The sequence below is a fragment of the Triplophysa dalaica genome, chromosome 5 (genome assembly GCF_015846415.1).
Source record: "Triplophysa dalaica isolate WHDGS20190420 chromosome 5, ASM1584641v1, whole genome shotgun sequence".
Lineage (NCBI taxonomy): Eukaryota > Metazoa > Chordata > Actinopteri > Cypriniformes > Nemacheilidae > Triplophysa > Triplophysa dalaica.
The window spans coordinates 21,221,230-21,247,894 of NC_079546.1; the positions used below are offsets into that span (position 1 = coordinate 21,221,230).

General features: G+C 48.1%; 39 non-coding genes across 39 annotated transcripts; all 39 read right to left on the minus strand.

The window, feature by feature from the left end:
- Positions 1 to 453: 453 nt before the first annotated feature.
- On the minus strand, positions 454 to 535 carry trnas-uga (transfer RNA serine (anticodon UGA)). The gene has a single exon. It is a non-coding gene; the product is annotated as a tRNA-Ser (tRNA).
- Positions 536 to 1,229: 694 nt separating this feature from the next.
- Positions 1,230 to 1,311, minus strand: trnal-aag (transfer RNA leucine (anticodon AAG)). Its single transcript has one exon. It is a non-coding gene; the product is annotated as a tRNA-Leu (tRNA).
- A 546-nt stretch (positions 1,312 to 1,857) lies between these two features.
- On the minus strand, positions 1,858 to 1,939 carry trnas-cga (transfer RNA serine (anticodon CGA)). Its single transcript has one exon. It is a non-coding gene; the product is annotated as a tRNA-Ser (tRNA).
- Positions 1,940 to 2,633: 694 nt separating this feature from the next.
- trnal-aag (transfer RNA leucine (anticodon AAG)) lies at positions 2,634 to 2,715 on the minus strand. The gene has a single exon. It is a non-coding gene; the product is annotated as a tRNA-Leu (tRNA).
- A 554-nt stretch (positions 2,716 to 3,269) lies between these two features.
- trnas-cga (transfer RNA serine (anticodon CGA)) lies at positions 3,270 to 3,351 on the minus strand. The gene has a single exon. It is a non-coding gene; the product is annotated as a tRNA-Ser (tRNA).
- Positions 3,352 to 3,740: 389 nt separating this feature from the next.
- trnak-uuu (transfer RNA lysine (anticodon UUU)) lies at positions 3,741 to 3,813 on the minus strand. Its single transcript has one exon. It is a non-coding gene; the product is annotated as a tRNA-Lys (tRNA).
- A 583-nt stretch (positions 3,814 to 4,396) lies between these two features.
- trnal-aag (transfer RNA leucine (anticodon AAG)) lies at positions 4,397 to 4,478 on the minus strand. Its single transcript has one exon. It is a non-coding gene; the product is annotated as a tRNA-Leu (tRNA).
- A 546-nt stretch (positions 4,479 to 5,024) lies between these two features.
- On the minus strand, positions 5,025 to 5,106 carry trnas-cga (transfer RNA serine (anticodon CGA)). Its single transcript has one exon. It is a non-coding gene; the product is annotated as a tRNA-Ser (tRNA).
- Positions 5,107 to 5,800: 694 nt separating this feature from the next.
- Positions 5,801 to 5,882, minus strand: trnal-aag (transfer RNA leucine (anticodon AAG)). Its single transcript has one exon. It is a non-coding gene; the product is annotated as a tRNA-Leu (tRNA).
- Positions 5,883 to 6,436: 554 nt separating this feature from the next.
- trnas-cga (transfer RNA serine (anticodon CGA)) lies at positions 6,437 to 6,518 on the minus strand. Its single transcript has one exon. It is a non-coding gene; the product is annotated as a tRNA-Ser (tRNA).
- Positions 6,519 to 6,907: 389 nt separating this feature from the next.
- trnak-uuu (transfer RNA lysine (anticodon UUU)) lies at positions 6,908 to 6,980 on the minus strand. The gene has a single exon. It is a non-coding gene; the product is annotated as a tRNA-Lys (tRNA).
- Positions 6,981 to 7,563: 583 nt separating this feature from the next.
- trnal-aag (transfer RNA leucine (anticodon AAG)) lies at positions 7,564 to 7,645 on the minus strand. Its single transcript has one exon. It is a non-coding gene; the product is annotated as a tRNA-Leu (tRNA).
- Positions 7,646 to 8,000: 355 nt separating this feature from the next.
- trnal-aag (transfer RNA leucine (anticodon AAG)) lies at positions 8,001 to 8,082 on the minus strand. Its single transcript has one exon. It is a non-coding gene; the product is annotated as a tRNA-Leu (tRNA).
- Positions 8,083 to 8,636: 554 nt separating this feature from the next.
- Positions 8,637 to 8,718, minus strand: trnas-uga (transfer RNA serine (anticodon UGA)). The gene has a single exon. It is a non-coding gene; the product is annotated as a tRNA-Ser (tRNA).
- A 694-nt stretch (positions 8,719 to 9,412) lies between these two features.
- Positions 9,413 to 9,494, minus strand: trnal-aag (transfer RNA leucine (anticodon AAG)). The gene has a single exon. It is a non-coding gene; the product is annotated as a tRNA-Leu (tRNA).
- A 546-nt stretch (positions 9,495 to 10,040) lies between these two features.
- Positions 10,041 to 10,122, minus strand: trnas-cga (transfer RNA serine (anticodon CGA)). The gene has a single exon. It is a non-coding gene; the product is annotated as a tRNA-Ser (tRNA).
- Positions 10,123 to 10,816: 694 nt separating this feature from the next.
- Positions 10,817 to 10,898, minus strand: trnal-aag (transfer RNA leucine (anticodon AAG)). Its single transcript has one exon. It is a non-coding gene; the product is annotated as a tRNA-Leu (tRNA).
- Positions 10,899 to 11,452: 554 nt separating this feature from the next.
- Positions 11,453 to 11,534, minus strand: trnas-uga (transfer RNA serine (anticodon UGA)). The gene has a single exon. It is a non-coding gene; the product is annotated as a tRNA-Ser (tRNA).
- A 694-nt stretch (positions 11,535 to 12,228) lies between these two features.
- On the minus strand, positions 12,229 to 12,310 carry trnal-aag (transfer RNA leucine (anticodon AAG)). The gene has a single exon. It is a non-coding gene; the product is annotated as a tRNA-Leu (tRNA).
- A 546-nt stretch (positions 12,311 to 12,856) lies between these two features.
- trnas-cga (transfer RNA serine (anticodon CGA)) lies at positions 12,857 to 12,938 on the minus strand. The gene has a single exon. It is a non-coding gene; the product is annotated as a tRNA-Ser (tRNA).
- A 694-nt stretch (positions 12,939 to 13,632) lies between these two features.
- Positions 13,633 to 13,714, minus strand: trnal-aag (transfer RNA leucine (anticodon AAG)). Its single transcript has one exon. It is a non-coding gene; the product is annotated as a tRNA-Leu (tRNA).
- A 546-nt stretch (positions 13,715 to 14,260) lies between these two features.
- On the minus strand, positions 14,261 to 14,342 carry trnas-cga (transfer RNA serine (anticodon CGA)). The gene has a single exon. It is a non-coding gene; the product is annotated as a tRNA-Ser (tRNA).
- A 694-nt stretch (positions 14,343 to 15,036) lies between these two features.
- trnal-aag (transfer RNA leucine (anticodon AAG)) lies at positions 15,037 to 15,118 on the minus strand. Its single transcript has one exon. It is a non-coding gene; the product is annotated as a tRNA-Leu (tRNA).
- A 554-nt stretch (positions 15,119 to 15,672) lies between these two features.
- trnas-uga (transfer RNA serine (anticodon UGA)) lies at positions 15,673 to 15,754 on the minus strand. Its single transcript has one exon. It is a non-coding gene; the product is annotated as a tRNA-Ser (tRNA).
- A 694-nt stretch (positions 15,755 to 16,448) lies between these two features.
- On the minus strand, positions 16,449 to 16,530 carry trnal-aag (transfer RNA leucine (anticodon AAG)). Its single transcript has one exon. It is a non-coding gene; the product is annotated as a tRNA-Leu (tRNA).
- Positions 16,531 to 17,076: 546 nt separating this feature from the next.
- On the minus strand, positions 17,077 to 17,158 carry trnas-cga (transfer RNA serine (anticodon CGA)). Its single transcript has one exon. It is a non-coding gene; the product is annotated as a tRNA-Ser (tRNA).
- Positions 17,159 to 17,852: 694 nt separating this feature from the next.
- trnal-aag (transfer RNA leucine (anticodon AAG)) lies at positions 17,853 to 17,934 on the minus strand. The gene has a single exon. It is a non-coding gene; the product is annotated as a tRNA-Leu (tRNA).
- Positions 17,935 to 18,488: 554 nt separating this feature from the next.
- Positions 18,489 to 18,570, minus strand: trnas-uga (transfer RNA serine (anticodon UGA)). The gene has a single exon. It is a non-coding gene; the product is annotated as a tRNA-Ser (tRNA).
- A 694-nt stretch (positions 18,571 to 19,264) lies between these two features.
- Positions 19,265 to 19,346, minus strand: trnal-aag (transfer RNA leucine (anticodon AAG)). Its single transcript has one exon. It is a non-coding gene; the product is annotated as a tRNA-Leu (tRNA).
- A 546-nt stretch (positions 19,347 to 19,892) lies between these two features.
- On the minus strand, positions 19,893 to 19,974 carry trnas-cga (transfer RNA serine (anticodon CGA)). Its single transcript has one exon. It is a non-coding gene; the product is annotated as a tRNA-Ser (tRNA).
- A 694-nt stretch (positions 19,975 to 20,668) lies between these two features.
- On the minus strand, positions 20,669 to 20,750 carry trnal-aag (transfer RNA leucine (anticodon AAG)). The gene has a single exon. It is a non-coding gene; the product is annotated as a tRNA-Leu (tRNA).
- Positions 20,751 to 21,296: 546 nt separating this feature from the next.
- trnas-cga (transfer RNA serine (anticodon CGA)) lies at positions 21,297 to 21,378 on the minus strand. The gene has a single exon. It is a non-coding gene; the product is annotated as a tRNA-Ser (tRNA).
- A 694-nt stretch (positions 21,379 to 22,072) lies between these two features.
- Positions 22,073 to 22,154, minus strand: trnal-aag (transfer RNA leucine (anticodon AAG)). The gene has a single exon. It is a non-coding gene; the product is annotated as a tRNA-Leu (tRNA).
- Positions 22,155 to 22,700: 546 nt separating this feature from the next.
- On the minus strand, positions 22,701 to 22,782 carry trnas-cga (transfer RNA serine (anticodon CGA)). Its single transcript has one exon. It is a non-coding gene; the product is annotated as a tRNA-Ser (tRNA).
- Positions 22,783 to 23,476: 694 nt separating this feature from the next.
- trnal-aag (transfer RNA leucine (anticodon AAG)) lies at positions 23,477 to 23,558 on the minus strand. Its single transcript has one exon. It is a non-coding gene; the product is annotated as a tRNA-Leu (tRNA).
- Positions 23,559 to 24,112: 554 nt separating this feature from the next.
- On the minus strand, positions 24,113 to 24,194 carry trnas-uga (transfer RNA serine (anticodon UGA)). Its single transcript has one exon. It is a non-coding gene; the product is annotated as a tRNA-Ser (tRNA).
- A 694-nt stretch (positions 24,195 to 24,888) lies between these two features.
- trnal-aag (transfer RNA leucine (anticodon AAG)) lies at positions 24,889 to 24,970 on the minus strand. The gene has a single exon. It is a non-coding gene; the product is annotated as a tRNA-Leu (tRNA).
- A 546-nt stretch (positions 24,971 to 25,516) lies between these two features.
- trnas-cga (transfer RNA serine (anticodon CGA)) lies at positions 25,517 to 25,598 on the minus strand. The gene has a single exon. It is a non-coding gene; the product is annotated as a tRNA-Ser (tRNA).
- A 694-nt stretch (positions 25,599 to 26,292) lies between these two features.
- Positions 26,293 to 26,374, minus strand: trnal-aag (transfer RNA leucine (anticodon AAG)). Its single transcript has one exon. It is a non-coding gene; the product is annotated as a tRNA-Leu (tRNA).
- Between the last annotated feature and the right edge of the window lie 291 nt (positions 26,375 to 26,665).

Sequence of the window (26,665 nt, forward strand, 5' to 3'; positions counted from 1 at the left end):
TTAGGGTTCAGTGCACATTTCTGATGCAAGGGTGTTCAGCCCTATCTCTGGCCGGAGGCGATGCCACCTGCAGATTTGTAAAATCACATAAGAGTATATAAAAACTCGGCCATGCTACCACAGAACTGCAGCTACTTTAGGCCAATTTTTTCCAGTGTATCTCTCCGTTCGCTTTAAAGCTGCAAGTTCAAGCGGAATCGGTTACAACAGCTGGCAAAGGTTTCTACATCCTGCTGCTCGTTTCACAGTTTTGATAGAACCTTCATGAAAGAGGCATTTAAAAAATGCAGAAAGCGCGTGTCGACTGCACTTTGAGCAAATGCAGTCGAGCGTACTGGCCACCAGCCATTAGGCTGGTTATATCAGGAACAAGTGGCATCTGTAGCAGAGTCGCTCGTAAAGAAACACGTGGGAGCCTATAAAGGCTTGTTCGTCTTCTCTCCCTACAGCAGCCGTAGTCGACAGGGTTTGAACCTGCGCGGGGAGACCCCAAAGGATTTCAAGTCCATCGCCTTAACCACTCGGCCACAACTACACAAAATACAGGCACTCTGCAAAGAGGACGATGTCAAAAAGGGAAAGGCAGGACTTCATTAACACGAAAAGGGCACATGGTCCCCTGTCGTGAGCCGGATTCGAACCGGGGTTGCTGTGACCACAACGCAGAGTACTAACCACTATACGATCACGACTAGCCAACAGCCCTCGGGCAAAGGTGCGGTTGCAGGACTTTGTTACAACATCTGCAGGAAGGGGATTGGCAGCTTTTGCTGAGGTCTCACGGAATTCCTGATGCAAGACCTCGATGAAATCCCTGCCCAAAGCCCATATGTCGACTGTAACGCACGAGCAAACCGATTATTTTTTTTTATCAACAGAGGGCGTGGCCAGAAGAGCTCACAAGTTAAAGGTGGGGAAACTCATTTAAAAGTTTTAAAAACTGCACTGACATCTCATCTTTGGTATTTTATCTAGCCGTGCTTTCCATAGAGGTCCCTCTAAAGAAAAGATTTGGAAAATCACATAAAAGGCTCCAAAATATGTACACATTGTTTTAGATTGAATGATTACTACATTGTTATATACCTAGTTGCATCGACAACCCATCGAGCGCACCTGTACCTGTCAATTTGGCTCAGACGGTCTGCCGGTACATAAAAGTGAGATGCGATTTAAAAGCTGCCCTCATTGCTCAGCCCGAGGGCAAACTGGCAATGTTAAGACTCAGCTGGCAGCGGTGGGATTTGAACCCACGCCTCCGAAGAGACTGGAGCCTTAATCCAGCGCCTTAGACCGCTCGGCCACGCTACCTCGAAAAAGCCTTTACTGCTTCCGGCTTCCGCTATTGTGTTTCACATCAGGCCCGCTGCGACTTTTCGCAGACAGTCAAGAGCTTACAGGGTTCTGTCGACTTAGGGTTCAGTGCACATTTCTGATGCAAGGGTGTTCAGCCCTATCTCTGGCTGGAGGCGATGCCACCTGCAGATTTGTAAAATCACATAAGAGTATATAAAAACTCGGCCATGCTACCACAGAACTGCAGCTACTTTAGGCCAATTTTTTCCAGTGTATCTCTCCGTTCGCTTTAAAGCTGCAAGTTCAAGCGGAATCGGTTACAACAGCTGGCAAAGGTTTCTACATCCTGCTGCTCGTTTCACAGTTTTGATAGAACCTTCATGAAAGAGGCATTTAAAAAGTGCAGAAAGCGCGTGTCGACTGCACTTTGAGCAAATGCAGTCGAGCGTACTGGCCACCAGCCAGTTATATCAGGAACAAGTGGCATCTGTAGCAGAGTCGCTCGTAAAGAAACACGTGGGAGCTTATAAAGGCTTGTTCGTCTTCTCTCCCTACAGCAGCCGTAGTCGACAGGGTTTGAACCTGCGCGGGGAGACCCCAAAGGATTTCGAGTCCATCGCCTTAACCACTCGGCCACAACTACACAAAATACAGGCACTCTGCAAAGAGGACGATGTCAAAAAGGGAAAGTCAGGACTTCATTAACACGAAAAGGGCACATGGTCCCCTGTCGTGAGCCGGATTCGAACCGGGGTTGCTGTGACCACAACGCAGAGTACTAACCACTATACGATCACGACTAGCCAACAGCCCTCGGGCAAAGGTGCGGTTGCAGGACTTTGTTACAACATCTGCAGGAAGGGGATTGGCAGCTTTTGCTGAGGTCTCACGGAATTCCTGATGCAAGACCTCGATGAAATCCCTGCCCAAAGCCCATATGTCGACTGTAACGCACGAGCAAACCGATTATTTTTTTTTATCAACAGAGGGCGTGGCCAGAAGAGCTCACAAGTTAAAGGTGGGGAAACTCATTTAAAAGTTTTAAAAACTGCACTGACATCTCATCTTTGGTATTTTATCTAGCCGTGCTTTCCATAGAGGTCCCTCTAAAGAAAAGATTTGGAAAATCACATAAAAGGCTCCAAAATATGTACACATTGTTTTAGATTGAATGATTACTACATTGTTATATACCTAGTTGCATCGACAACCCATCGAGCGCACCTGTACCTGTCAATTTGGCTCAGACGGTCTGCCGGTACATAAAAGTGAGATGCGATTTAAAAGCTGCCCTCATTGCTCAGCCCGAGGGCAAACTGGCAATGTTAAGACTCAGCTGGCAGCGGTGGGATTTGAACCCACGCCTCCGAAGAGACTGGAGCCTTAATCCAGCGCCTAAGACCGCTCGGCCACGCTACCTCGAAAAAGCCTTTACTGCTTCCGGCTTCCGCTATTGTGTTTCACATCAGGCCCGCTGCGACTTTTCGCAGACAGTCAAGAGCTTACAGGGTTCTGTCGACTTAGGGTTCAGTGCACATTTCTGATGCAAGGGTGTTCAGCCCTATCTCTGGCCGGAGGCGATGCCACCTGCAGATTTGTAAAATCACATAAGAGTATATAAAAACTCGGCCATGCTACCACAGAACTGCAGCTACTTTAGGCCAATTTTTTCCAGTGTATCTCTCCGTTCGCTTTAAAGCTGCAAGTTCAAGCGGAATCGGTTACAACAGCTGGCAAAGGTTTCTACATCCTGCTGCTCGTTTCACAGTTTTGATAGAACCTTCATGAAAGAGGCATTTAAAAAATGCAGAAAGCGCGTGTCGACTGCACTTTGAGCAAATGCAGTCGAGCGTACTGGCCTCCAGCCATTAGGCTGGTTATATCAGGAACAAGTGGCATCTGTAGCAGAGTCGCTCGTAAAGAAACACGTGGGAGCCTATAAAGGCTTGTTCGTCTTCTCTCCCTACAGCAGCCGTAGTCGACAGGGTTTGAGCCTGCGCGGGGAGACCCCAAAGGATTTCGAGTCCATCGCCTTAACCACTCGGCCACGACTACACAAAATACAGGCACTCTGCAAAGAGGACGATGTCAAAAAGGGAAAGGCAGGACTTCATTAACACGAAAAGGGCACATGGTGCACTGTCGTGAGCCGGATTCGAACCGGGGTTGCTGCGACCACAACGCACAGTACTAACCACTATACGATCACGACTAGCCAACAGCCTCGGGCAAAGGTGCGGTAGCAGGACTTTGTTACAACATCTGCAGGAAGGGGATTGGCAGCTTTTGCTGAGGTCTCACGGAATTCCTGATGCAAGACCTCGATGAAATCCCTGCCCAAAGCCCATATGTCGACTGTAACGCACGAGCAAACAGATTATTTTATTTTTATCAACAGAGGGCGTGGCCAGAAGAGCTCACAAGTTAAAGGTGGGGAAACTCATCGCCCGAACAGGGACTTGAACCCTGGACCCTCAGATTAAAAGTCTGATGCTCTACCGGCTGAGCTATCCGGGCCCTTGAATTGCAATGACATGTTCTAGGTCTAGGCCCTCGGGCGGGGGCGTTGAGTACAGTAGGTGAGTGCAAGTTCAAAGTGTGCGACTTTTGGCAGACAGTCAAGAGCTTACAGGGTTCTGTCGACTTAGGGTTCAGTGCACATTTCTGATGCAATGGTGTTCAGCCCTATCTCTGGCTGGAGGCGATGCCACCTGTAGATTGCAGTTCGCCGAGCAAACCTGAACCGTTGTACACCTGAGCCGGGTAACGTGGGAGTTGTCAGGTAAGTGAAAGTCAGACGAGTTTTAAAAACTGCCCTGACATCTCATCTTTGGTCTTTTATCTAGCCGTGCTTTCCATAGAGGTCCCTCTAAAGAAAAGATTTGGAAAATCACATAAAAGGCTCCAAAATATGTACACATTGTTTTAGATTGAATGATTACTACATTGTTATATACCTAGTTGCATCGACAACCCATCGAGCGCACCTGTACCTGTCAATTTGGCTCAGACGGTCTGCCGGTACATAAAAGTGAGATGCGACTTAAAAGCTGCCCTCATTGCTCAGCCCGAGGGCAAACTGGCAATGTTAAGACTCAGCTGGCAGCGGTGGGATTTGAACCCACGCCTCCGAAGAGACTGGAGCCTTAATCCAGCGCCTTAGACCGCTCGGCCACGCTACCTCGAAAAAGCCTTTACTGCTTCCGGCTTCCGCTATTGTGTTTCACATCAGGCCCGCTGCGACTTTTCGCAGACAGTCAAGAGCTTACAGGGTTCTGTCGACTTAGGGTTCAGTGCACATTTCTGATGCAAGGGTGTTCAGCCCTATCTCTGGCTGGAGGCGATGCCACCTGCAGATTTGTAAAATCACATAAGAGTATATAAAAACTCGGCCATGCTACCACAGAACTGCAGCTACTTTAGGCCAATTTTTTCCAGTGTATCTCTCCGTTCGCTTTAAAGCTGCAAGTTCAAGCGGAATCGGTTACAACAGCTGGCAAAGGTTTCTACATCCTGCTGCTCGTTTCACAGTTTTGATAGAACCTTCATGAAAGAGGCATTTAAAAAGTGCAGAAAGCGCGTGTCGACTGCACTTTGAGCAAATGCAGTCGAGCGTACTGGCCACCAGCCAGTTATATCAGGAACAAGTGGCATCTGTAGCAGAGTCGCTCGTAAAGAAACACGTGGGAGCCTATAAAGGCTTGTTCGTCTTCTCTCCCTACAGCAGCCGTAGTCGACAGGGTTTGAACCTGCGCGGGGAGACCCCAAAGGATTTCGAGTCCATCGCCTTAACCACTCGGCCACAACTACACAAAATACAGGCACTCTGCAAAGAGGACGATGTCAAAAAGGGAAAGTCAGGACTTCATTAACACGAAAAGGGCACATGGTCCCCTGTCGTGAGCCGGATTCGAACCGGGGTTGCTGTGACCACAACGCAGAGTACTAACCACTATACGATCACGACTAGCCAAGAGCCCTCGGGCAAAGGTGCGGTTGCAGGACTTTGTTACAACATCTGCAGGAAGGGGATTGGCAGCTTTTGCTGAGGTCTCACGGAATTCCTGATGCAAGACCTCGATGAAATCCCTGCCCAAAGCCCATATGTCGACTGTAACGCACGAGCAAACCGATTATTTTTTTTTATCAACAGAGGGCGTGGCCAGAAGAGCTCACAAGTTAAAGGTGGGGAAACTCATTTAAAAGTTTTAAAAACTGCACTGACATCTCATCTTTGGTATTTTATCTAGCCGTGCTTTCCATAGAGGTCCCTCTAAAGAAAAGATTTGGAAAATCACATAAAAGGCTCCAAAATATGTACACATTGTTTTAGATTGAATGATTACTACATTGTTATATACCTAGTTGCATCGACAACCCATCGAGCGCACCTGTACCTGTCAATTTGGCTCAGACGGTCTGCCGGTACATAAAAGTGAGATGCGATTTAAAAGCTGCCCTCATTGCTCAGCCCGAGGGCAAACTGGCAATGTTAAGACTCAGCTGGCAGCGGTGGGATTTGAACCCACGCCTCCGAAGAGACTGGAGCCTTAATCCAGCGCCTAAGACCGCTCGGCCACGCTACCTCGAAAAAGCCTTTACTGCTTCCGGCTTCCGCTATTGTGTTTCACATCAGGCCCGCTGCGACTTTTCGCAGACAGTCAAGAGCTTACAGGGTTCTGTCGACTTAGGGTTCAGTGCACATTTCTGATGCAAGGGTGTTCAGCCCTATCTCTGGCCGGAGGCGATGCCACCTGCAGATTTGTAAAATCACATAAGAGTATATAAAAACTCGGCCATGCTACCACAGAACTGCAGCTACTTTAGGCCAATTTTTTCCAGTGTATCTCTCCGTTCGCTTTAAAGCTGCAAGTTCAAGCGGAATCGGTTACAACAGCTGGCAAAGGTTTCTACATCCTGCTGCTCGTTTCACAGTTTTGATAGAACCTTCATGAAAGAGGCATTTAAAAAATGCAGAAAGCGCGTGTCGACTGCACTTTGAGCAAATGCAGTCGAGCGTACTGGCCTCCAGCCATTAGGCTGGTTATATCAGGAACAAGTGGCATCTGTAGCAGAGTCGCTCGTAAAGAAACACGTGGGAGCCTATAAAGGCTTGTTCGTCTTCTCTCCCTACAGCAGCCGTAGTCGACAGGGTTTGAGCCTGCGCGGGGAGACCCCAAAGGATTTCGAGTCCATCGCCTTAACCACTCGGCCACGACTACACAAAATACAGGCACTCTGCAAAGAGGACGATGTCAAAAAGGGAAAGGCAGGACTTCATTAACACGAAAAGGGCACATGGTGCACTGTCGTGAGCCGGATTCGAACCGGGGTTGCTGCGACCACAACGCAGAGTACTAACCACTATACGATCACGACTAGCCAACAGCCTCGGGCAAAGGTGCGGTAGCAGGACTTTGTTACAACATCTGCAGGAAGGGGATTGGCAGCTTTTGCTGAGGTCTCACGGAATTCCTGATGCAAGACCTCGATGAAATCCCTGCCCAAAGCCCATATGTCGACTGTAACGCACGAGCAAACAGATTATTTTATTTTTATCAACAGAGGGCGTGGCCAGAAGAGCTCACAAGTTAAAGGTGGGGAAACTCATCGCCCGAACAGGGACTTGAACCCTGGACCCTCAGATTAAAAGTCTGATGCTCTACCGGCTGAGCTATCCGGGCCCTTGAATTGCAATGACATGTTCTAGGTCTAGGCCCTCGGGCGGGGGCGTTGAGTACAGTAGGTGAGTGCAAGTTCAAAGTGTGCGACTTTTGGCAGACAGTCAAGAGCTTACAGGGTTCTGTCGACTTAGGGTTCAGTGCACATTTCTGATGCAATGGTGTTCAGCCCTATCTCTGGCTGGAGGCGATGCCACCTGTAGATTGCAGTTCGCCGAGCAAACCTGAACCATTGTACACCTGAGCCGGGTAACGTGGGAGTTGTCAGGTAAGTGAAAGTCAGACGAGTTTTAAAAACTGCCCTGACATCTCATCTTTGGTCTTTTATCTAGCCGTGCTTTCCATAGAGGTCCCTCTAAAGAAAAGATTTGGAAAATCACATAAAAGGCTCCAAAATATGTACACATTGTTTTAGATTGAATGATTACTACATTGTTATATACCTAGTTGCATCGACAACCCATCGAGCGCACCTGTACCTGTCAATTTGGCTCAGACGGTCTGCCGGTACATAAAAGTGAGATGCGATTTAAAAGCTGCCCTCATTGCTCAGCCCGAGGGCAAACTGGCAATGTTAAGACTCAGCTGGCAGCGGTGGGATTTGAACCCACGCCTCCGAAGAGACTGGAGCCTTAATCCAGCGCCTTAGACCGCTCGGCCACGCTACCTCGAAAAAGCCTTTACTGCTTCCGGCTTCCGCTATTGTGGGGAAACTCATTTAAAAGTTTTAAAAACTGCACTGACATCTCATCTTTGGTATTTTATCTAGCCGTGCTTTCCATAGAGGTCCCTCTAAAGAAAAGATTTGGAAAATCACATAAAAGGCTCCAAAATATGTACACATTGTTTTAGATTGAATGATTACTACATTGTTATATACCTAGTTGCATCGACAACCCATCGAGCGCACCTGTACCTGTCAATTTGGCTCAGACGGTCTGCCGGTACATAAAAGTGAGATGCGATTTAAAAGCTGCCCTCATTGCTCAGCCCGAGGGCAAACTGGCAATGTTAAGACTCAGCTGGCAGCGGTGGGATTTGAACCCACGCCTCCGAAGAGACTGGAGCCTTAATCCAGCGCCTAAGACCGCTCGGCCACGCTACCTCGAAAAAGCCTTTACTGCTTCCGGCTTCCGCTATTGTGTTTCACATCAGGCCCGCTGCGACTTTTCGCAGACAGTCAAGAGCTTACAGGGTTCTGTCGACTTAGGGTTCAGTGCACATTTCTGATGCAAGGGTGTTCAGCCCTATCTCTGGCCGGAGGCGATGCCACCTGCAGATTTGTAAAATCACATAAGAGTATATAAAAACTCGGCCATGCTACCACAGAACTGCAGCTACTTTAGGCCAATTTTTTCCAGTGTATCTCTCCGTTCGCTTTAAAGCTGCAAGTTCAAGCGGAATCGGTTACAACAGCTGGCAAAGGTTTCTACATCCTGCTGCTCGTTTCACAGTTTTGATAGAACCTTCATGAAAGAGGCATTTAAAAAATGCAGAAAGCGCGTGTCGACTGCACTTTGAGCAAATGCAGTCGAGCGTACTGGCCACCAGCCATTAGGCTGGTTATATCAGGAACAAGTGGCATCTGTAGCAGAGTCGCTCGTAAAGAAACACGTGGGAGCCTATAAAGGCTTGTTCGTCTTCTCTCCCTACAGCAGCCGTAGTCGACAGGGTTTGAACCTGCGCGGGGAGACCCCAAAGGATTTCAAGTCCATCGCCTTAACCACTCGGCCACAACTACACAAAATACAGGCACTCTGCAAAGAGGACGATGTCAAAAAGGGAAAGGCAGGACTTCATTAACACGAAAAGGGCACATGGTCCCCTGTCGTGAGCCGGATTCGAACCGGGGTTGCTGTGACCACAACGCAGAGTACTAACCACTATACGATCACGACTAGCCAACAGCCCTCGGGCAAAGGTGCGGTTGCAGGACTTTGTTACAACATCTGCAGGAAGGGGATTGGCAGCTTTTGCTGAGGTCTCACGGAATTCCTGATGCAAGACCTCGATGAAATCCCTGCCCAAAGCCCATATGTCGACTGTAACGCACGAGCAAACCGATTATTTTTTTTTATCAACAGAGGGCGTGGCCAGAAGAGCTCACAAGTTAAAGGTGGGGAAACTCATTTAAAAGTTTTAAAAACTGCACTGACATCTCATCTTTGGTATTTTATCTAGCCGTGCTTTCCATAGAGGTCCCTCTAAAGAAAAGATTTGGAAAATCACATAAAAGGCTCCAAAATATGTACACATTGTTTTAGATTGAATGATTACTACATTGTTATATACCTAGTTGCATCGACAACCCATCGAGCGCACCTGTACCTGTCAATTTGGCTCAGACGGTCTGCCGGTACATAAAAGTGAGATGCGATTTAAAAGCTGCCCTCATTGCTCAGCCCGAGGGCAAACTGGCAATGTTAAGACTCAGCTGGCAGCGGTGGGATTTGAACCCACGCCTCCGAAGAGACTGGAGCCTTAATCCAGCGCCTTAGACCGCTCGGCCACGGTACCTCGAAAAAGCCTTTACTGCTTCCGGCTTCCGCTATTGTGTTTCACATCAGGCCCGCTGCGACTTTTCGCAGACAGTCAAGAGCTTACAGGGTTCTGTCGACTTAGGGTTCAGTGCACATTTCTGATGCAAGGGTGTTCAGCCCTATCTCTGGCTGGAGGCGATGCCACCTGCAGATTTGTAAAATCACATAAGAGTATATAAAAACTCGGCCATGCTACCACAGAACTGCAGCTACTTTAGGCCAATTTTTTCCAGTGTATCTCTCCGTTCGCTTTAAAGCTGCAAGTTCAAGCGGAATCGGTTACAACAGCTGGCAAAGGTTTCTACATCCTGCTGCTCGTTTCACAGTTTTGATAGAACCTTCATGAAAGAGGCATTTAAAAAGTGCAGAAAGCGCGTGTCGACTGCACTTTGAGCAAATGCAGTCGAGCGTACTGGCCACCAGCCAGTTATATCAGGAACAAGTGGCATCTGTAGCAGAGTCGCTCGTAAAGAAACACGTGGGAGCTTATAAAGGCTTGTTCGTCTTCTCTCCCTACAGCAGCCGTAGTCGACAGGGTTTGAACCTGCGCGGGGAGACCCCAAAGGATTTCGAGTCCATCGCCTTAACCACTCGGCCACAACTACACAAAATACAGGCACTCTGCAAAGAGGACGATGTCAAAAAGGGAAAGTCAGGACTTCATTAACACGAAAAGGGCACATGGTCCCCTGTCGTGAGCCGGATTCGAACCGGGGTTGCTGTGACCACAACGCAGAGTACTAACCACTATACGATCACGACTAGCCAACAGCCCTCGGGCAAAGGTGCGGTTGCAGGACTTTGTTACAACATCTGCAGGAAGGGGATTGGCAGCTTTTGCTGAGGTCTCACGGAATTCCTGATGCAAGACCTCGATGAAATCCCTGCCCAAAGCCCATATGTCGACTGTAACGCACGAGCAAACCGATTATTTTTTTTTATCAACAGAGGGCGTGGCCAGAAGAGCTCACAAGTTAAAGGTGGGGAAACTCATTTAAAAGTTTTAAAAACTGCACTGACATCTCATCTTTGGTATTTTATCTAGCCGTGCTTTCCATAGAGGTCCCTCTAAAGAAAAGATTTGGAAAATCACATAAAAGGCTCCAAAATATGTACACATTGTTTTAGATTGAATGATTACTACATTGTTATATACCTAGTTGCATCGACAACCCATCGAGCGCACCTGTACCTGTCAATTTGGCTCAGACGGTCTGCCGGTACATAAAAGTGAGATGCGATTTAAAAGCTGCCCTCATTGCTCAGCCCGAGGGCAAACTGGCAATGTTAAGACTCAGCTGGCAGCGGTGGGATTTGAACCCACGCCTCCGAAGAGACTGGAGCCTTAATCCAGCGCCTAAGACCGCTCGGCCACGCTACCTCGAAAAAGCCTTTACTGCTTCCGGCTTCCGCTATTGTGTTTCACATCAGGCCCGCTGCGACTTTTCGCAGACAGTCAAGAGCTTACAGGGTTCTGTCGACTTAGGGTTCAGTGCACATTTCTGATGCAAGGGTGTTCAGCCCTATCTCTGGCCGGAGGCGATGCCACCTGCAGATTTGTAAAATCACATAAGAGTATATAAAAACTCGGCCATGCTACCACAGAACTGCAGCTACTTTAGGCCAATTTTTTCCAGTGTATCTCTCCGTTCGCTTTAAAGCTGCAAGTTCAAGCGGAATCGGTTACAACAGCTGGCAAAGGTTTCTACATCCTGCTGCTCGTTTCACAGTTTTGATAGAACCTTCATGAAAGAGGCATTTAAAAAATGCAGAAAGCGCGTGTCGACTGCACTTTGAGCAAATGCAGTCGAGCGTACTGGCCACCAGCCATTAGGCTGGTTATATCAGGAACAAGTGGCATCTGTAGCAGAGTCGCTCGTAAAGAAACACGTGGGAGCCTATAAAGGCTTGTTCGTCTTCTCTCCCTACAGCAGCCGTAGTCGACAGGGTTTGAACCTGCGCGGGGAGACCCCAAAGGATTTCAAGTCCATCGCCTTAACCACTCGGCCACAACTACACAAAATACAGGCACTCTGCAAAGAGGACGATGTCAAAAAGGGAAAGGCAGGACTTCATTAACACGAAAAGGGCACATGGTCCCCTGTCGTGAGCCGGATTCGAACCGGGGTTGCTGTGACCACAACGCAGAGTACTAACCACTATACGATCACGACTAGCCAACAGCCCTCGGGCAAAGGTGCGGTCGCAGGACTTTGTTACAACATCTGCAGGAAGGGGATTGGCAGCTTTTGCTGAGGTCTCACGGAATTCCTGATGCAAGACCTCGATGAAATCCCTGCCCAAAGCCCATATGTCGACTGTAACGCACGAGCAAACCGATTATTTTTTTTTATCAACAGAGGGCGTGGCCAGAAGAGCTCACAAGTTAAAGGTGGGGAAACTCATTTAAAAGTTTTAAAAACTGCACTGACATCTCATCTTTGGTATTTTATCTAGCCGTGCTTTCCATAGAGGTCCCTCTAAAGAAAAGATTTGGAAAATCACATAAAAGGCTCCAAAATATGTACACATTGTTTTAGATTGAATGATTACTACATTGTTATATACCTAGTTGCATCGACAACCCATCGAGCGCACCTGTACCTGTCAATTTGGCTCAGACGGTCTGCCGGTACATAAAAGTGAGATGCGATTTAAAAGCTGCCCTCATTGCTCAGCCCGAGGGCAAACTGGCAATGTTAAGACTCAGCTGGCAGCGGTGGGATTTGAACCCACGCCTCCGAAGAGACTGGAGCCTTAATCCAGCGCCTTAGACCGCTCGGCCACGCTACCTCGAAAAAGCCTTTACTGCTTCCGGCTTCCGCTATTGTGTTTCACATCAGGCCCGCTGCGACTTTTCGCAGACAGTCAAGAGCTTACAGGGTTCTGTCGACTTAGGGTTCAGTGCACATTTCTGATGCAAGGGTGTTCAGCCCTATCTCTGGCTGGAGGCGATGCCACCTGCAGATTTGTAAAAACACATAAGAGTATATAAAAACTCGGCCATGCTACCACAGAACTGCAGCTACTTTAGGCCAATTTTTTCCAGTGTATCTCTCCGTTCGCTTTAAAGCTGCAAGTTCAAGCGGAATCGGTTACAACAGCTGGCAAAGGTTTCTACATCCTGCTGCTCGTTTCACAGTTTTGATAGAACCTTCATGAAAGAGGCATTTAAAAAGTGCAGAAAGCGCGTGTCGACTGCACTTTGAGCAAATGCAGTCGAGCGTACTGGCCACCAGCCAGTTATATCAGGAACAAGTGGCATCTGTAGCAGAGTCGCTCGTAAAGAAACACGTGGGAGCCTATAAAGGCTTGTTCGTCTTCTCTCCCTACAGCAGCCGTAGTCGACAGGGTTTGAACCTGCGCGGGGAGACCCCAAAGGATTTCGAGTCCATCGCCTTAACCACTCGGCCACAACTACACAAAATACAGGCACTCTGCAAAGAGGACGATGTCAAAAAGGGAAAGTCAGGACTTCATTAACACGAAAAGGGCACATGGTCCCCTGTCGTGAGCCGGATTCGAACCGGGGTTGCTGTGACCACAACGCAGAGTACTAACCACTATACGATCACGACTAGCCAACAGCCCTCGGGCAAAGGTGCGGTTGCAGGACTTTGTTACAACATCTGCAGGAAGGGGATTGGCAGCTTTTGCTGAGGTCTCACGGAATTCCTGATGCAAGACCTCGATGAAATCCCTGCCCAAAGCCCATATGTCGACTGTAACGCACGAGCAAACCGATTATTTTTTTTTATCAACAGAGGGCGTGGCCAGAAGAGCTCACAAGTTAAAGGTGGGGAAACTCATTTAAAAGTTTTAAAAACTGCACTGACATCTCATCTTTGGTATTTTATCTAGCCGTGCTTTCCATAGAGGTCCCTCTAAAGAAAAGATTTGGAAAATCACATAAAAGGCTCCAAAATATGTACACATTGTTTTAGATTGAATGATTACTACATTGTTATATACCTAGTTGCATCGACAACCCATCGAGCGCACCTGTACCTGTCAATTTGGCTCAGACGGTCTGCCGGTACATAAAAGTGAGATGCGATTTAAAAGCTGCCCTCATTGCTCAGCCCGAGGGCAAACTGGCAATGTTAAGACTCAGCTGGCAGCGGTGGGATTTGAACCCACGCCTCCGAAGAGACTGGAGCCTTAATCCAGCGCCTTAGACCGCTCGGCCACGCTACCTCGAAAAAGCCTTTACTGCTTCCGGCTTCCGCTATTGTGTTTCACATCAGGCCCGCTGCGACTTTTCGCAGACAGTCAAGAGCTTACAGGGTTCTGTCGACTTAGGGTTCAGTGCACATTTCTGATGCAAGGGTGTTCAGCCCTATCTCTGGCTGGAGGCGATGCCACCTGCAGATTTGTAAAATCACATAAGAGTATATAAAAACTCGGCCATGCTACCACAGAACTGCAGCTACTTTAGGCCAATTTTTTCCAGTGTATCTCTCCGTTCGCTTTAAAGCTGCAAGTTCAAGCGGAATCGGTTACAACAGCTGGCAAAGGTTTCTACATCCTGCTGCTCGTTTCACAGTTTTGATAGAACCTTCATGAAAGAGGCATTTAAAAAGTGCAGAAAGCGCGTGTCGACTGCACTTTGAGCAAATGCAGTCGAGCGTACTGGCCACCAGCCAGTTATATCAGGAACAAGTGGCATCTGTAGCAGAGTCGCTCGTAAAGAAACACGTGGGAGCTTATAAAGGCTTGTTCGTCTTCTCTCCCTACAGCAGCCGTAGTCGACAGGGTTTGAACCTGCGCGGGGAGACCCCAAAGGATTTCGAGTCCATCGCCTTAACCACTCGGCCACAACTACACAAAATACAGGCACTCTGCAAAGAGGACGATGTCAAAAAGGGAAAGTCAGGACTTCATTAACACGAAAAGGGCACATGGTCCCCTGTCGTGAGCCGGATTCGAACCGGGGTTGCTGTGACCACAACGCAGAGTACTAACCACTATACGATCACGACTAGCCAACAGCCCTCGGGCAAAGGTGCGGTTGCAGGACTTTGTTACAACATCTGCAGGAAGGGGATTGGCAGCTTTTGCTGAGGTCTCACGGAATTCCTGATGCAAGACCTCGATGAAATCCCTGCCCAAAGCCCATATGTCGACTGTAACGCACGAGCAAACCGATTATTTTTTTTTATCAACAGAGGGCGTGGCCAGAAGAGCTCACAAGTTAAAGGTGGGGAAACTCATTTAAAAGTTTTAAAAACTGCACTGACATCTCATCTTTGGTATTTTATCTAGCCGTGCTTTCCATAGAGGTCCCTCTAAAGAAAAGATTTGGAAAATCACATAAAAGGCTCCAAAATATGTACACATTGTTTTAGATTGAATGATTACTACATTGTTATATACCTAGTTGCATCGACAACCCATCGAGCGCACCTGTACCTGTCAATTTGGCTCAGACGGTCTGCCGGTACATAAAAGTGAGATGCGATTTAAAAGCTGCCCTCATTGCTCAGCCCGAGGGCAAACTGGCAATGTTAAGACTCAGCTGGCAGCGGTGGGATTTGAACCCACGCCTCCGAAGAGACTGGAGCCTTAATCCAGCGCCTAAGACCGCTCGGCCACGCTACCTCGAAAAAGCCTTTACTGCTTCCGGCTTCCGCTATTGTGTTTCACATCAGGCCCGCTGCGACTTTTCGCAGACAGTCAAGAGCTTACAGGGTTCTGTCGACTTAGGGTTCAGTGCACATTTCTGATGCAAGGGTGTTCAGCCCTATCTCTGGCCGGAGGCGATGCCACCTGCAGATTTGTAAAATCACATAAGAGTATATAAAAACTCGGCCATGCTACCACAGAACTGCAGCTACTTTAGGCCAATTTTTTCCAGTGTATCTCTCCGTTCGCTTTAAAGCTGCAAGTTCAAGCGGAATCGGTTACAACAGCTGGCAAAGGTTTCTACATCCTGCTGCTCGTTTCACAGTTTTGATAGAACCTTCATGAAAGAGGCATTTAAAAAATGCAGAAAGCGCGTGTCGACTGCACTTTGAGCAAATGCAGTCGAGCGTACTGGCCACCAGCCATTAGGCTGGTTATATCAGGAACAAGTGGCATCTGTAGCAGAGTCGCTCGTAAAGAAACACGTGGGAGCCTATAAAGGCTTGTTCGTCTTCTCTCCCTACAGCAGCCGTAGTCGACAGGGTTTGAACCTGCGCGGGGAGACCCCAAAGGATTTCAAGTCCATCGCCTTAACCACTCGGCCACAACTACACAAAATACAGGCACTCTGCAAAGAGGACGATGTCAAAAAGGGAAAGGCAGGACTTCATTAACACGAAAAGGGCACATGGTCCCCTGTCGTGAGCCGGATTCGAACCGGGGTTGCTGTGACCACAACGCAGAGTACTAACCACTATACGATCACGACTAGCCAACAGCCCTCGGGCAAAGGTGCGGTTGCAGGACTTTGTTACAACATCTGCAGGAAGGGGATTGGCAGCTTTTGCTGAGGTCTCACGGAATTCCTGATGCAAGACCTCGATGAAATCCCTGCCCAAAGCCCATATGTCGACTGTAACGCACGAGCAAACCGATTATTTTTTTTTATCAACAGAGGGCGTGGCCAGAAGAGCTCACAAGTTAAAGGTGGGGAAACTCATTTAAAAGTTTTAAAAACTGCACTGACATCTCATCTTTGGTATTTTATCTAGCCGTGCTTTCCATAGAGGTCCCTCTAAAGAAAAGATTTGGAAAATCACATAAAAGGCTCCAAAATATGTACACATTGTTTTAGATTGAATGATTACTACATTGTTATATACCTAGTTGCATCGACAACCCATCGAGCGCACCTGTACCTGTCAATTTGGCTCAGACGGTCTGCCGGTACATAAAAGTGAGATGCGATTTAAAAGCTGCCCTCATTGCTCAGCCCGAGGGCAAACTGGCAATGTTAAGACTCAGCTGGCAGCGGTGGGATTTGAACCCACGCCTCCGAAGAGACTGGAGCCTTAATCCAGCGCCTTAGACCGCTCGGCCACGCTACCTCGAAAAAGCCTTTACTGCTTCCGGCTTCCGCTATTGTGTTTCACATCAGGCCCGCTGCGACTTTTCGCAGACAGTCAAGAGCTTACAGGGTTCTGTCGACTTAGGGTTCAGTGCACATTTCTGATGCAAGGGTGTTCAGCCCTATCTCTGGCTGGAGGCGATGCCACCTGCAGATTTGTAAAATCACATAAGAGTATATAAAAACTCGGCCATGCTACCACAGAACTGCAGCTACTTTAGGCCAATTTTTTCCAGTGTATCTCTCCGTTCGCTTTAAAGCTGCAAGTTCAAGCGGAATCGGTTACAACAGCTGGCAAAGGTTTCTACATCCTGCTGCTCGTTTCACAGTTTTGATAGAACCTTCATGAAAGAGGCATTTAAAAAGTGCAGAAAGCGCGTGTCGACTGCACTTTGAGCAAATGCAGTCGAGCGTACTGGCCACCAGCCAGTTATATCAGGAACAAGTGGCATCTGTAGCAGAGTCGCTCGTAAAGAAACACGTGGGAGCTTATAAAGGCTTGTTCGTCTTCTCTCCCTACAGCAGCCGTAGTCGACAGGGTTTGAACCTGCGCGGGGAGACCCCAAAGGATTTCGAGTCCATCGCCTTAACCACTCGGCCACAACTACACAAAATACAGGCACTCTGCAAAGAGGACGATGTCAAAAAGGGAAAGTCAGGACTTCATTAACACGAAAAGGGCACATGGTCCCCTGTCGTGAGCCGGATTCGAACCGGGGTTGCTGTGACCACAACGCAGAGTACTAACCACTATACGATCACGACTAGCCAACAGCCCTCGGGCAAAGGTGCGGTTGCAGGACTTTGTTACAACATCTGCAGGAAGGGGATTGGCAGCTTTTGCTGAGGTCTCACGGAATTCCTGATGCAAGACCTCGATGAAATCCCTGCCCAAAGCCCATATGTCGACTGTAACGCACGAGCAAACCGATTATTTTTTTTTATCAACAGAGGGCGTGGCCAGAAGAGCTCACAAGTTAAAGGTGGGGAAACTCATTTAAAAGTTTTAAAAACTGCACTGACATCTCATCTTTGGTATTTTATCTAGCCGTGCTTTCCATAGAGGTCCCTCTAAAGAAAAGATTTGGAAAATCACATAAAAGGCTCCAAAATATGTACACATTGTTTTAGATTGAATGATTACTACATTGTTATATACCTAGTTGCATCGACAACCCATCGAGCGCACCTGTACCTGTCAATTTGGCTCAGACGGTCTGCCGGTACATAAAAGTGAGATGCGATTTAAAAGCTGCCCTCATTGCTCAGCCCGAGGGCAAACTGGCAATGTTAAGACTCAGCTGGCAGCGGTGGGATTTGAACCCACGCCTCCGAAGAGACTGGAGCCTTAATCCAGCGCCTAAGACCGCTCGGCCACGCTACCTCGAAAAAGCCTTTACTGCTTCCGGCTTCCGCTATTGTGTTTCACATCAGGCCCGCTGCGACTTTTCGCAGACAGTCAAGAGCTTACAGGGTTCTGTCGACTTAGGGTTCAGTGCACATTTCTGATGCAAGGGTGTTCAGCCCTATCTCTGGCCGGAGGCGATGCCACCTGCAGATTTGTAAAATCACATAAGAGTATATAAAAACTCGGCCATGCTACCACAGAACTGCAGCTACTTTAGGCCAATTTTTTCCAGTGTATCTCTCCGTTCGCTTTAAAGCTGCAAGTTCAAGCGGAATCGGTTACAACAGCTGGCAAAGGTTTCTACATCCTGCTGCTCGTTTCACAGTTTTGATAGAACCTTCATGAAAGAGGCATTTAAAAAATGCAGAAAGCGCGTGTCGACTGCACTTTGAGCAAATGCAGTCGAGCGTACTGGCCACCAGCCATTAGGCTGGTTATATCAGGAACAAGTGGCATCTGTAGCAGAGTCGCTCGTAAAGAAACACGTGGGAGCCTATAAAGGCTTGTTCGTCTTCTCTCCCTACAGCAGCCGTAGTCGACAGGGTTTGAACCTGCGCGGGGAGACCCCAAAGGATTTCAAGTCCATCGCCTTAACCACTCGGCCACAACTACACAAAATACAGGCACTCTGCAAAGAGGACGATGTCAAAAAGGGAAAGGCAGGACTTCATTAACACGAAAAGGGCACATGGTCCCCTGTCGTGAGCCGGATTCGAACCGGGGTTGCTGTGACCACAACGCAGAGTACTAACCACTATACGATCACGACTAGCCAACAGCCCTCGGGCAAAGGTGCGGTTGCAGGACTTTGTTACAACATCTGCAGGAAGGGGATTGGCAGCTTTTGCTGAGGTCTCACGGAATTCCTGATGCAAGACCTCGATGAAATCCCTGCCCAAAGCCCATATGTCGACTGTAACGCACGAGCAAACCGATTATTTTTTTTTATCAACAGAGGGCGTGGCCAGAAGAGCTCACAAGTTAAAGGTGGGGAAACTCATTTAAAAGTTTTAAAAACTGCACTGACATCTCATCTTTGGTATTTTATCTAGCCGTGCTTTCCATAGAGGTCCCTCTAAAGAAAAGATTTGGAAAATCACATAAAAGGCTCCAAAATATGTACACATTGTTTTAGATTGAATGATTACTACATTGTTATATACCTAGTTGCATCGACAACCCATCGAGCGCACCTGTACCTGTCAATTTGGCTCAGACGGTCTGCCGGTACATAAAAGTGAGATGCGATTTAAAAGCTGCCCTCATTGCTCAGCCCGAGGGCAAACTGGCAATGTTAAGACTCAGCTGGCAGCGGTGGGATTTGAACCCACGCCTCCGAAGAGACTGGAGCCTTAATCCAGCGCCTTAGACCGCTCGGCCACGCTACCTCGAAAAAGCCTTTACTGCTTCCGGCTTCCGCTATTGTGTTTCACATCAGGCCCGCTGCGACTTTTCGCAGACAGTCAAGAGCTTACAGGGTTCTGTCGACTTAGGGTTCAGTGCACATTTCTGATGCAAGGGTGTTCAGCCCTATCTCTGGCTGGAGGCGATGCCACCTGCAGATTTGTAAAAACACATAAGAGTATATAAAAACTCGGCCATGCTACCACAGAACTGCAGCTACTTTAGGCCAATTTTTTCCAGTGTATCTCTCCGTTCGCTTTAAAGCTGCAAGTTCAAGCGGAATCGGTTACAACAGCTGGCAAAGGTTTCTACATCCTGCTGCTCGTTTCACAGTTTTGATAGAACCTTCATGAAAGAGGCATTTAAAAAGTGCAGAAAGCGCGTGTCGACTGCACTTTGAGCAAATGCAGTCGAGCGTACTGGCCACCAGCCAGTTATATCAGGAACAAGTGGCATCTGTAGCAGAGTCGCTCGTAAAGAAACACGTGGGAGCCTATAAAGGCTTGTTCGTCTTCTCTCCCTACAGCAGCCGTAGTCGACAGGGTTTGAACCTGCGCGGGGAGACCCCAAAGGATTTCGAGTCCATCGCCTTAACCACTCGGCCACAACTACACAAAATACAGGCACTCTGCAAAGAGGACGATGTCAAAAAGGGAAAGTCAGGACTTCATTAACACGAAAAGGGCACATGGTCCCCTGTCGTGAGCCGGATTCGAACCGGGGTTGCTGTGACCACAACGCAGAGTACTAACCACTATACGATCACGACTAGCCAACAGCCCTCGGGCAAAGGTGCGGTTGCAGGACTTTGTTACAACATCTGCAGGAAGGGGATTGGCAGCTTTTGCTGAGGTCTCACGGAATTCCTGATGCAAGACCTCGATGAAATCCCTGCCCAAAGCCCATATGTCGACTGTAACGCACGAGCAAACCGATTATTTTTTTTTATCAACAGAGGGCGTGGCCAGAAGAGCTCACAAGTTAAAGGTGGGGAAACTCATTTAAAAGTTTTAAAAACTGCACTGACATCTCATCTTTGGTATTTTATCTAGCCGTGCTTTCCATAGAGGTCCCTCTAAAGAAAAGATTTGGAAAATCACATAAAAGGCTCCAAAATATGTACACATTGTTTTAGATTGAATGATTACTACATTGTTATATACCTAGTTGCATCGACAACCCATCGAGCGCACCTGTACCTGTCAATTTGGCTCAGACGGTCTGCCGGTACATAAAAGTGAGATGCGATTTAAAAGCTGCCCTCATTGCTCAGCCCGAGGGCAAACTGGCAATGTTAAGACTCAGCTGGCAGCGGTGGGATTTGAACCCACGCCTCCGAAGAGACTGGAGCCTTAATCCAGCGCCTTAGACCGCTCGGCCACGCTACCTCGAAAAAGCCTTTACTGCTTCCGGCTTCCGCTATTGTGTTTCACATCAGGCCCGCTGCGACTTTTCGCAGACAGTCAAGAGCTTACAGGGTTCTGTCGACTTAGGGTTCAGTGCACATTTCTGATGCAAGGGTGTTCAGCCCTATCTCTGGCTGGAGGCGATGCCACCTGCAGATTTGTAAAATCACATAAGAGTATATAAAAACTCGGCCATGCTACCACAGAACTGCAGCTACTTTAGGCCAATTTTTTCCAGTGTATCTCTCCGTTCGCTTTAAAGCTGCAAGTTCAAGCGGAATCGGTTACAACAGCTGGCAAAGGTTTCTACATCCTGCTGCTCGTTTCACAGTTTTGATAGAACCTTCATGAAAGAGGCATTTAAAAAGTGCAGAAAGCGCGTGTCGACTGCACTTTGAGCAAATGCAGTCGAGCGTACTGGCCACCAGCCAGTTATATCAGGAACAAGTGGCATCTGTAGCAGAGTCGCTCGTAAAGAAACACGTGGGAGCTTATAAAGGCTTGTTCGTCTTCTCTCCCTACAGCAGCCGTAGTCGACAGGGTTTGAACCTGCGCGGGGAGACCCCAAAGGATTTCGAGTCCATCGCCTTAACCACTCGGCCACAACTACACAAAATACAGGCACTCTGCAAAGAGGACGATGTCAAAAAGGGAAAGTCAGGACTTCATTAACACGAAAAGGGCACATGGTCCCCTGTCGTGAGCCGGATTCGAACCGGGGTTGCTGTGACCACAACGCAGAGTACTAACCACTATACGATCACGACTAGCCAACAGCCCTCGGGCAAAGGTGCGGTTGCAGGACTTTGTTACAACATCTGCAGGAAGGGGATTGGCAGCTTTTGCTGAGGTCTCACGGAATTCCTGATGCAAGACCTCGATGAAATCCCTGCCCAAAGCCCATATGTCGACTGTAACGCACGAGCAAACCGATTATTTTTTTTTATCAACAGAGGGCGTGGCCAGAAGAGCTCACAAGTTAAAGGTGGGGAAACTCATTTAAAAGTTTTAAAAACTGCACTGACATCTCATCTTTGGTATTTTATCTAGCCGTGCTTTCCATAGAGGTCCCTCTAAAGAAAAGATTTGGAAAATCACATAAAAGGCTCCAAAATATGTACACATTGTTTTAGATTGAATGATTACTACATTGTTATATACCTAGTTGCATCGACAACCCATCGAGCGCACCTGTACCTGTCAATTTGGCTCAGACGGTCTGCCGGTACATAAAAGTGAGATGCGATTTAAAAGCTGCCCTCATTGCTCAGCCCGAGGGCAAACTGGCAATGTTAAGACTCAGCTGGCAGCGGTGGGATTTGAACCCACGCCTCCGAAGAGACTGGAGCCTTAATCCAGCGCCTTAGACCGCTCGGCCACGCTACCTCGAAAAAGCCTTTACTGCTTCCGGCTTCCGCTATTGTGTTTCACATCAGGCCCGCTGCGACTTTTCGCAGACAGTCAAGAGCTTACAGGGTTCTGTCGACTTAGGGTTCAGTGCACATTTCTGATGCAAGGGTGTTCAGCCCTATCTCTGGCTGGAGGCGATGCCACCTGCAGATTTGTAAAATCACATAAGAGTATATAAAAACTCGGCCATGCTACCACAGAACTGCAGCTACTTTAGGCCAATTTTTTCCAGTGTATCTCTCCGTTCGCTTTAAAGCTGCAAGTTCAAGCGGAATCGGTTACAACAGCTGGCAAAGGTTTCTACATCCTGCTGCTCGTTTCACAGTTTTGATAGAACCTTCATGAAAGAGGCATTTAAAAAGTGCAGAAAGCGCGTGTCGACTGCACTTTGAGCAAATGCAGTCGAGCGTACTGGCCACCAGCCAGTTATATCAGGAACAAGTGGCATCTGTAGCAGAGTCGCTCGTAAAGAAACACGTGGGAGCTTATAAAGGCTTGTTCGTCTTCTCTCCCTACAGCAGCCGTAGTCGACAGGGTTTGAACCTGCGCGGGGAGACCCCAAAGGATTTCGAGTCCATCGCCTTAACCACTCGGCCACAACTACACAAAATACAGGCACTCTGCAAAGAGGACGATGTCAAAAAGGGAAAGTCAGGACTTCATTAACACGAAAAGGGCACATGGTCCCCTGTCGTGAGCCGGATTCGAACCGGGGTTGCTGTGACCACAACGCAGAGTACTAACCACTATACGATCACGACTAGCCAACAGCCCTCGGGCAAAGGTGCGGTTGCAGGACTTTGTTACAACATCTGCAGGAAGGGGATTGGCAGCTTTTGCTGAGGTCTCACGGAATTCCTGATGCAAGACCTCGATGAAATCCCTGCCCAAAGCCCATATGTCGACTGTAACGCACGAGCAAACCGATTATTTTTTTTTATCAACAGAGGGCGTGGCCAGAAGAGCTCACAAGTTAAAGGTGGGGAAACTCATTTAAAAGTTTTAAAAACTGCACTGACATCTCATCTTTGGTATTTTATCTAGCCGTGCTTTCCATAGAGGTCCCTCTAAAGAAAAGATTTGGAAAATCACATAAAAGGCTCCAAAATATGTACACATTGTTTTAGATTGAATGATTACTACATTGTTATATACCTAGTTGCATCGACAACCCATCGAGCGCACCTGTACCTGTCAATTTGGCTCAGACGGTCTGCCGGTACATAAAAGTGAGATGCGATTTAAAAGCTGCCCTCATTGCTCAGCCCGAGGGCAAACTGGCAATGTTAAGACTCAGCTGGCAGCGGTGGGATTTGAACCCACGCCTCCGAAGAGACTGGAGCCTTAATCCAGCGCCTAAGACCGCTCGGCCACGCTACCTCGAAAAAGCCTTTACTGCTTCCGGCTTCCGCTATTGTGTTTCACATCAGGCCCGCTGCGACTTTTCGCAGACAGTCAAGAGCTTACAGGGTTCTGTCGACTTAGGGTTCAGTGCACATTTCTGATGCAAGGGTGTTCAGCCCTATCTCTGGCCGGAGGCGATGCCACCTGCAGATTTGTAAAATCACATAAGAGTATATAAAAACTCGGCCATGCTACCACAGAACTGCAGCTACTTTAGGCCAATTTTTTCCAGTGTATCTCTCCGTTCGCTTTAAAGCTGCAAGTTCAAGCGGAATCGGTTACAACAGCTGGCAAAGGTTTCTACATCCTGCTGCTCGTTTCACAGTTTTGATAGAACCTTCATGAAAGAGGCATTTAAAAAATGCAGAAAGCGCGTGTCGACTGCACTTTGAGCAAATGCAGTCGAGCGTACTGGCCACCAGCCATTAGGCTGGTTATATCAGGAACAAGTGGCATCTGTAGCAGAGTCGCTCGTAAAGAAACACGTGGGAGCCTATAAAGGCTTGTTCGTCTTCTCTCCCTACAGCAGCCGTAGTCGACAGGGTTTGAACCTGCGCGGGGAGACCCCAAAGGATTTCAAGTCCATCGCCTTAACCACTCGGCCACAACTACACAAAATACAGGCACTCTGCAAAGAGGACGATGTCAAAAAGGGAAAGGCAGGACTTCATTAACACGAAAAGGGCACATGGTCCCCTGTCGTGAGCCGGATTCGAACCGGGGTTGCTGTGACCACAACGCAGAGTACTAACCACTATACGATCACGACTAGCCAACAGCCCTCGGGCAAAGGTGCGGTTGCAGGACTTTGTTACAACATCTGCAGGAAGGGGATTGGCAGCTTTTGCTGAGGTCTCACGGAATTCCTGATGCAAGACCTCGATGAAATCCCTGCCCAAAGCCCATATGTCGACTGTAACGCACGAGCAAACCGATTATTTTTTTTTATCAACAGAGGGCGTGGCCAGAAGAGCTCACAAGTTAAAGGTGGGGAAACTCATTTAAAAGTTTTAAAAACTGCACTGACATCTCATCTTTGGTATTTTATCTAGCCGTGCTTTCCATAGAGGTCCCTCTAAAGAAAAGATTTGGAAAATCACATAAAAGGCTCCAAAATATGTACACATTGTTTTAGATTGAATGATTACTACATTGTTATATACCTAGTTGCATCGACAACCCATCGAGCGCACCTGTACCTGTCAATTTGGCTCAGACGGTCTGCCGGTACATAAAAGTGAGATGCGATTTAAAAGCTGCCCTCATTGCTCAGCCCGAGGGCAAACTGGCAATGTTAAGACTCAGCTGGCAGCGGTGGGATTTGAACCCACGCCTCCGAAGAGACTGGAGCCTTAATCCAGCGCCTTAGACCGCTCGGCCACGCTACCTCGAAAAAGCCTTTACTGCTTCCGGCTTCCGCTATTGTGTTTCACATCAGGCCCGCTGCGACTTTTCGCAGACAGTCAAGAGCTTACAGGGTTCTGTCGACTTAGGGTTCAGTGCACATTTCTGATGCAAGGGTGTTCAGCCCTATCTCTGGCTGGAGGCGATGCCACCTGCAGATTTGTAAAAACACATAAGAGTATATAAAAACTCGGCCATGCTACCACAGAACTGCAGCTACTTTAGGCCAATTTTTTCCAGTGTATCTCTCCGTTCGCTTTAAAGCTGCAAGTTCAAGCGGAATCGGTTACAACAGCTGGCAAAGGTTTCTACATCCTGCTGCTCGTTTCACAGTTTTGATAGAACCTTCATGAAAGAGGCATTTAAAAAGTGCAGAAAGCGCGTGTCGACTGCACTTTGAGCAAATGCAGTCGAGCGTACTGGCCACCAGCCAGTTATATCAGGAACAAGTGGCATCTGTAGCAGAGTCGCTCGTAAAGAAACACGTGGGAGCCTATAAAGGCTTGTTCGTCTTCTCTCCCTACAGCAGCCGTAGTCGACAGGGTTTGAACCTGCGCGGGGAGACCCCAAAGGATTTCGAGTCCATCGCCTTAACCACTCGGCCACAACTACACAAAATACAGGCACTCTGCAAAGAGGACGATGTCAAAAAGGGAAAGTCAGGACTTCATTAACACGAAAAGGGCACATGGTCCCCTGTCGTGAGCCGGATTCGAACCGGGGTTGCTGTGACCACAACGCAGAGTACTAACCACTATACGATCACGACTAGCCAACAGCCCTCGGGCAAAGGTGCGGTTGCAGGACTTTGTTACAACATCTGCAGGAAGGGGATTGGCAGCTTTTGCTGAGGTCTCACGGAATTCCTGATGCAAGACCTCGATGAAATCCCTGCCCAAAGCCCATATGTCGACTGTAACGCACGAGCAAACCGATTATTTTTTTTTATCAACAGAGGGCGTGGCCAGAAGAGCTCACAAGTTAAAGGTGGGGAAACTCATTTAAAAGTTTTAAAAACTGCACTGACATCTCATCTTTGGTATTTTATCTAGCCGTGCTTTCCATAGAGGTCCCTCTAAAGAAAAGATTTGGAAAATCACATAAAAGGCTCCAAAATATGTACACATTGTTTTAGATTGAATGATTACTACATTGTTATATACCTAGTTGCATCGACAACCCATCGAGCGCACCTGTACCTGTCAATTTGGCTCAGACGGTCTGCCGGTACATAAAAGTGAGATGCGATTTAAAAGCTGCCCTCATTGCTCAGCCCGAGGGCAAACTGGCAATGTTAAGACTCAGCTGGCAGCGGTGGGATTTGAACCCACGCCTCCGAAGAGACTGGAGCCTTAATCCAGCGCCTTAGACCGCTCGGCCACGCTACCTCGAAAAAGCCTTTACTGCTTCCGGCTTCCGCTATTGTGTTTCACATCAGGCCCGCTGCGACTTTTCGCAGACAGTCAAGAGCTTACAGGGTTCTGTCGACTTAGGGTTCAGTGCACATTTCTGATGCAAGGGTGTTCAGCCCTATCTCTGGCTGGAGGCGATGCCACCTGCAGATTTGTAAAATCACATAAGAGTATATAAAAACTCGGCCATGCTACCACAGAACTGCAGCTACTTTAGGCCAATTTTTTCCAGTGTATCTCTCCGTTCGCTTTAAAGCTGCAAGTTCA